A 7,085-nucleotide genomic window follows, 5' to 3' on the forward strand; every position below is an offset into this window, starting at 1 on the left:
GCATTAATATGTAACCTCAGAGGTTACAAGAGTTTGATAGGCCATAAACCCAACATCAAGTAAAAAAAAAAATCTCCTTTCTTTTCCCTCTTTCCCAACCTCTTCCAAAAAGATTATTTGATGGCTTATGAACTTTTGGAGGTTATTACTGATCAACCAGAAAGTATACCTCAGTCCTAAACATATACAGGAATAAAGTAAAGTTAGTTTACAGTATGTAACTTGGGATACAGGATACCTCCCCTGAGGTATTTTGCAAGAAAGTACTATTTTATCACAAAAAAAAAAATATCTTCCCAAGCACCTTCTTATATATATATATATATATATATATATATATATATATATATATATATATATATATATATATATATATATATATATATATATATATATATATATATATAAACTACGTAAATAAATGGTATTGGTTAGTGAAAATTTTGGGGAGGAATGCGCATGCGCACAACTGGACAACAACAAGATCAGCTGGGCGGGTAAACATTGGAACTCGTGGCTGCTATTGACGGGTTGTGCAGTTTTGTGCAAGGAAACGGAAAGTTAATGGTGTTTCATTTACCATTAACCGGTGTGTAAGTATACTTGAAGGTTGTTATTGACATCCAGGCAGAAGTACAGCCATAAAGGTTCAGTTTAAATACGAAAATGTCAGTGATGCTTAGATGAGAAGCCAACGGCTGCTCATGCAACCGGTTCTTGAAGCCTCCGCCTCCTCTAATTTGACCTCAACTAAGCTTGCCAAATCTGACCAAACTAAACTTAACCTAGACTTATGTAATCAGTCATAATCAAACTTAAACTAACTTGAGCTAAGCGTGCCTAACCTAAGCTTAGCTTACCTAACCTAGTATAATCAATGCTAACATTAGCCTAAGCTATTATTAACCTAAGCTATTTTAACTTAATATATATTAACTTAACATAGTAACTTAATAATAATAATTATTATTATTACCTTTCGTAGCCAGAACGTAGGTTAGTGTCATCCGAATCTTAAATGAATTAAACCAAGCTTAACCTAACCAAATCTAAATTTACCTAAGCTAGCCTTAACCTAACTAGACCTAATAGAATGTTAGCTAGATTTAGCCTATCCTAAAATAACTTAATCTATTGATTTCACGAAGTCTGTTGGGCTCCCCCCCCTCCCCCTTGAGGCCAACTGTTCCCCCTTCCCCAGGATACAACCCACAACAGTTGCCTAACTCCCAGGTACCTCTTTATTGCTAGGTGAACAGGGCCATCAGGTGATAGGAAACGTTGCACAAACGTCTCTGTCCTGCCGTGGGAATCGAACCTGCGAACTTTCTGTTGTGACATTATTGTAACACATTCTTATCAAAATATCATGTAAACTAATTGATAAAACATTACTATTCTTAATTATTTTGTAATTACGTACAGTACTTTCATAATTAAGTAGCACTAGTAGTCATTATTTTCTGTGCGAATTAGGTTGTTCTATATTATTTGTAATTAAAACTATTCCAAACATTAAATTTTATTATTATTATTATTATTATTATTATTATTATTATAAAGTGAAGGTTTATTATAATTTGGTTTCATCGCTTTGTACATTTATTCATAGAAACATAATATTATTTTTGCCTTTGTTTTCTATGTTATAGTAAAAGTTATGAAATAATAATTCAATCTTACTTATTCATTCTATGGCTGCTATTTACATCTGTAATACATCTATTAATATTTCAACCTATCATTACATGTTTTATTTCAGCCTATCATTACATATACATTATTGATATATCAGTTTATTCCTCATTCTCTTCTATATTATAATGCATTGCATATTTTAATTTCCAAATGGTAATGGTCATTCTTTCCCAAGGGAGAAAGATACCAATTGTCAAATATCTCTCCTTGTTCTGTCCTGGTAAATATCAAAGCCAGCATCGATATAACATCCCCTGCCTTCATTCTCGTGACCTGTATAAACATACTCGAATAAGAATGTCTCTGGGATGAATGTTTACAAATCTGCCAGTCTACATGTCCTCCGTTCGTGCTTTTAGGCTTCCCAGTCTATTGATTTCAAGTTGAAGTCACCAAGTACCAACAATCGTATTTTATCTTTATCTGTTCTTACTGCAATCTCTGTCATGATCATGATGAGGCTCTGTTGACCAGACCACACACTAGAAGTTGAAGGGACGACGACGTTTCGGTCCGTCCTGGACCATTCTCAAGTCGATTGTGAATGGTCCAGGACGGACCGAAACGTCGTCGTCCCTTCAACTTCTAGTGTGTGGTCTGGTCAACATACTTCAGCCACGTTATTGTGACTCATCGCCTGCATTATGAGGCTCTCTCGTTTGTCGTCCAGTTCCTCCTTTGTCCATGTCTTGATTGCTGGTGGACTGTAGGCATTTATAAATATAAATTGATTTGTAATTATCATCCTCATTACAAATCCCCAGAGCCATTAAGTCAACTTCTTATGGGTTGTCGATTATTAATTGTTTTACTTTCAAGTGTTCTTTCTCCAGAACAGGTACTCCTCCATCTTTTTCTAATTTTTCTATCTCGTCCCCTTATTGAGTAGCCCCTCGGGAAACATTTATAAGTTTCGTCTCTCTTAGTGTGACAATCTCTGACTTCTTAAGCTGTATTATTTCGCTTTGCTTCAGTAATTCTTTATCATATTCCATCTATGTTGGTATATATGATATTTAGGAACATGTTTCCCCTACCTTTACTCTAATGATTTTGAGGTTTTGCTTTTATGTACTATATTTTAGGCTGCCAATATATATATCTGCTTTTAGACAAACAAAATTCTTCTCATTCCTAGCCTCATGTAGATGTTGGCTTCAGCAAGGTTTATTTGTATTATCTTCCTATAAAATGTCTTGTCTTAACTCATCATTTTTTAATTTCCTGGTATTCGTAAGCACTTCTGTCATTTGTGAAACTATTAAATGTCACCCTTGGGGGGGGGGGGCAATTCTTATCTTTCTGGTATTTGTCTAGCCTCTTAAAATCACTAATGTTTTCCTTTGGTGTGAGACCTCCTTAACCTACTATTTTCTCAACAATTTTTATCTCCTCAGCTGCTCTGTCCACCCTAGATGTTATCTCCTTTTCCAAGCACCCAAGAATTATTATGGACTTACTTTTATTTACAGTGTTTTGTACTGATTTACTGCTTCTGACAAGCTCCTTCCTTATTGCTTTCCTAATATTTGATTCTTGCTCATTCCTATTCTTGACTTCGAACCCAACTTCTTTGATCGTTTGTTTTTATTTTACAGCATGTGCATATGTTTGCATGTGTAGTTACCTAAGTGCAGTTACACAAGTTTAGTTACGTAAGTGCAATTACTCAAGTTTAGTTACACTTCGATAATCACACAAGTTTAGTTAAACCGATAATTACACTTAGAATGAGAGCTACACTTGTGATGTTCCATCTTCCCAGTACTCTTAGTCATATAACACTTTAATACTATTATTGGTTTTGGCCTCCACCACCTGTATGTGTGTAATTACCTAAGTGTAGTTACAGGATGAGAGCTACGCTCGTGGTGTCTTCCCAGTATTATTTGTCATATAACACTTTGAAATGTCTGACGGTTTTGGCCTCCGCCACCTTCCCACTTAACTTGTCCCAACCGTCTACTACTGTTTGCAAAAGAAAACTTCCTAATTTTTAGGCACCTTTGTTTCCTTAGCTTGAATCTGTGTCATCTTGTTCTTGAGGTTGCCTATTTTAGGAATTCTTCTTTGTCAATTTGGTTGATTCCTGTTATTATTTTTTAAATGGTGATCATATCACCTCATTTTCTTCTATCATCTAGTTTGGCACATTTAACGCCTCTCGCCTCGTAACTCTTGTTTTCTAGTTTAGAAAGCCATTTTGTAGCACGCCTTTGCACCTTGTCTAGTATATTGATGTGCTTCTTGTGATATGGCCACCATACAACTGCTGGATATCCCAATTTTTGTCTTACAAAAAGTCATGAACAGTTTCTTTAGTATTTCACCATCCATGTAATTAAAGGCGATTCTGGAACTGGAAAGCACAGCTTTCTTTTTGCACATTTTGTTCTTTATGTTCCTCTGGAGACATTCTACAATCCAGAACCACCCTTAGATCTCGTTCTTGATTAGAGCTCTGTAATTCCTTTCCACATAATTTGTAGGTTGTGTGTGGTTTTTTGTCTCCTATTCTACATTCCATAATATAACATTTATTCACATTGAACTCCATTTGCCACATGTCGCTCCAAGCACTTATTTTATCTATTTGAAGATATATTTTATTTTGTCAATTTGAAGAGTATGACAATCATCTAGGTCTCCTATCTTCCCCAGTATCTTATCATCATCCGCAAACATGTTTATATAATTCTGTATTCCTTCAGGTAGATCATTTATGGGGACGATGAACATTACTGGTGCAAGAACTGAACCCTGTGGCACTCCGCTAGTAACATTCCTTCAATCAGATACATTGTCTCTGATTACCGCCCTCATCTCTCTGTCAGTTATATATAAATGTAGTATTTTCCCTTGTAAACTGATGTAAATATGATCTTTATATTGTGTATTATTTAATAAAGAAAAAAGTTAAGGAATTTTTTATCCACGTCAGCAGTCTCCCTGTCACCCCACCAGCATATTCCAGTTTCAAGAACAGCCTCTTGTGTGGCACTCTATCAAAATCCTTTTTAAGGTCCAGATATACACAGTCAACCCAACCATCGCTTTTCTGTGGAATCTTTGTTGCTCTTATCATAGAAACTAAGTAGATTTGTTACACAGGATGTTCTTGTCCGAAAACCATGTTCTCTGTCCGTTAATATGTCTACTCTCCAGGTGTTCCACCCATTTGGTTTTAACTATTGTTTTATTGTTTTGACTACTACGCTTGTTAATGATATGGTCTATAATTTAGAAGTTCATTTCTGCTACCATTTTTTGTAGATTGGAACAATGTTTGCATTTTTTCAATATATATCTGCTAAGTTTCCTGTGCACAATAATGTCTGGAATATTAATTGAAGTAGAATGCTCAGCTCAGTTGCACATTCTCTCAGCACACAAAGTGAAACTCCATCAGGTGCAACTGCTTTATTTCTTCCTAGCCCCTTGAGTAATTTTTCCACTTCGTTTTAACATACCTCTATGTACTCTATTGTGTTCTCTGGAATTGCATTGTGTCTGGTTCTCTGAAAACCTCATTTTGCAAACACACTTTGGCACTGTTCTTTTGGTGTTTCGCACATTTCTTTTCCATTGTCTGTGAATCTGTTCCCCCGTTCTTAATCTCTGGATTTTATCCTTTACATGCAGCTTGCTTTTAATGAATTTATAGAAAAGGCCTGGAGCTGTTTTACATTTGACCGCCTCCTCTTTCTCAAAGTTCCTTGCTGTCTCACTCTGTTATGTATTAGTTTCTCGCTTGTTTGTAGTGCTGGTATGTTGAAGGGTCTAGCCTCTTCCACCCATTTTATCACATAGCCTCTTGTCTGTCGTTTCCTCTCTGGCCCTCTCACAATTTCTGTTGAACCAATCATGTTTTCTGGTTCTGCATCTCTTTTCGAATATATGTTTTGTACCTTCAAAATATATTTCACAGAATTTGGCATATGTCTCATTTATTCACTTGCCTAGCAACAACTCCAATTAAATTTATTGAAGAATTTGATACGTTCCCCATAGTGTTCTCTTGTAAAATCAAGTTTGTCAACTATTTATATGTGCGTATATGTAATTATCTAAGTGTAGTTACAGGATGAGAGCTACGCTCGTAGTGTCCCGTCTTCCCAGCACTCTTTGTTATATAACGTATAATGACCTCCACCACCTGTATGTGTATGTGTGTGTAATTATTAATATGGCAAATTTTGTATTTTTGTCTTTACTGTTCATATAAACCATTTTTTCGTGAGTTTTAGCTAATTGTTCTTTTCTTATCAGAAAGTACACAGGGGGATCATTCTAATCAAATCTCAGCAGCCTTATGTAATAAATAAACTTGTAAAACTGATCAATCGAACTATTATAAACCAAGATTATTATCATTCTAACTTAGATTTTTACACTAAACCGTCATATCCAGAACCGCAACATTATTAGTATTAGTATTTTTTGGATAAACTTCCTACAATGCCGTAGTGTTTGTATGGAGGTGAAGAAGAGACCCACTACACGTGTAAGTGTATTATACCACGTTTTCGGATGCCACCTTTCTCCAGTATTAAGATGCTGTATACAATGTTCTGAACCTTGTACACCATAGTGATAATGTATCAAGGTTGCATCCCAAAGTTTGGTTTTAATATACTTACACATGTATTGGGACTTTCTTTCACCCTTATTATTATTATTATTATTATTATTATTATTATTATTATTATTATTATTATTATTATTTTTATTATTATTATTATTATTATTATTATTATAAATATCATCATCATCATCTTTATCATTGTTATTATTTGTTGTTTCTGAAGGAGCTAGACAACAAATTTCGATACGTAGTGTATAGAAACTTGCTTTGTTTAGTTAGTAATGTCATATCATTTTGTGCCTTTTTTTTACCAACATACTTAACTAGTGGAAGCATATTATGTTACAAAAACATAATCAATATTAAAGCAAGTAAACTAACATTCGGATTCATTAGGCAAATGAATCTCTCTCTCTCTCTCTCTCTCTTCCTCTCTCCCTCTCTCTCTTCCTTCCTCTCTCTCTCTCTTCCTCTCTCTCTCTCTCTCTCTCTCTTCCTCTCTCTCTCTCTTCCTCTCTCTCTCTCTCTCTCTCTCTCTCTCTCTCTCTCTCTCTCTCTCTCTCTCTCTCTCTCTCTCTCTCTCTCTCTCTCTCTCTCATCTCTTCTCTCTCTCTCTCTCTCTCTCTCTTCCTCTCTCTCTCTCTCTCTTCCTCTCTCTCTCTCCTCTCTCTCTCTCTTCCTCTCTCTCTCTCTTCCTCTCTCTCTCTCTTCCTCTCTCTCTCTCTTCCTCTCTCTCTCTCTTCCTCTCTCTCTCTCTTCCTCTCTCTCTCTTCCTCTCTCTCTCTCTCTCTTCTCTCTCTCT

General features: G+C 35.6%; 1 long non-coding RNA gene across 1 annotated transcript; it reads left to right on the forward strand.

The window, feature by feature from the left end:
* The first annotated feature begins 478 nt into the window (after nucleotides 1-478).
* LOC138350434 (uncharacterized) lies at nucleotides 479-6,037 on the forward strand. Its single transcript, XR_011222073.1, has 2 exons — nucleotides 479-593; nucleotides 4,410-6,037. It is a non-coding gene; the product is annotated as an uncharacterized lncRNA (long non-coding RNA).
* The last annotated feature ends 1,048 nt before the right edge of the window (nucleotides 6,038-7,085 follow it).

Source organism: Procambarus clarkii, chromosome 45, assembly GCF_040958095.1.
Source record: "Procambarus clarkii isolate CNS0578487 chromosome 45, FALCON_Pclarkii_2.0, whole genome shotgun sequence".
NCBI classification, from domain to species: Eukaryota; Metazoa; Arthropoda; class Malacostraca; order Decapoda; family Cambaridae; genus Procambarus; species Procambarus clarkii.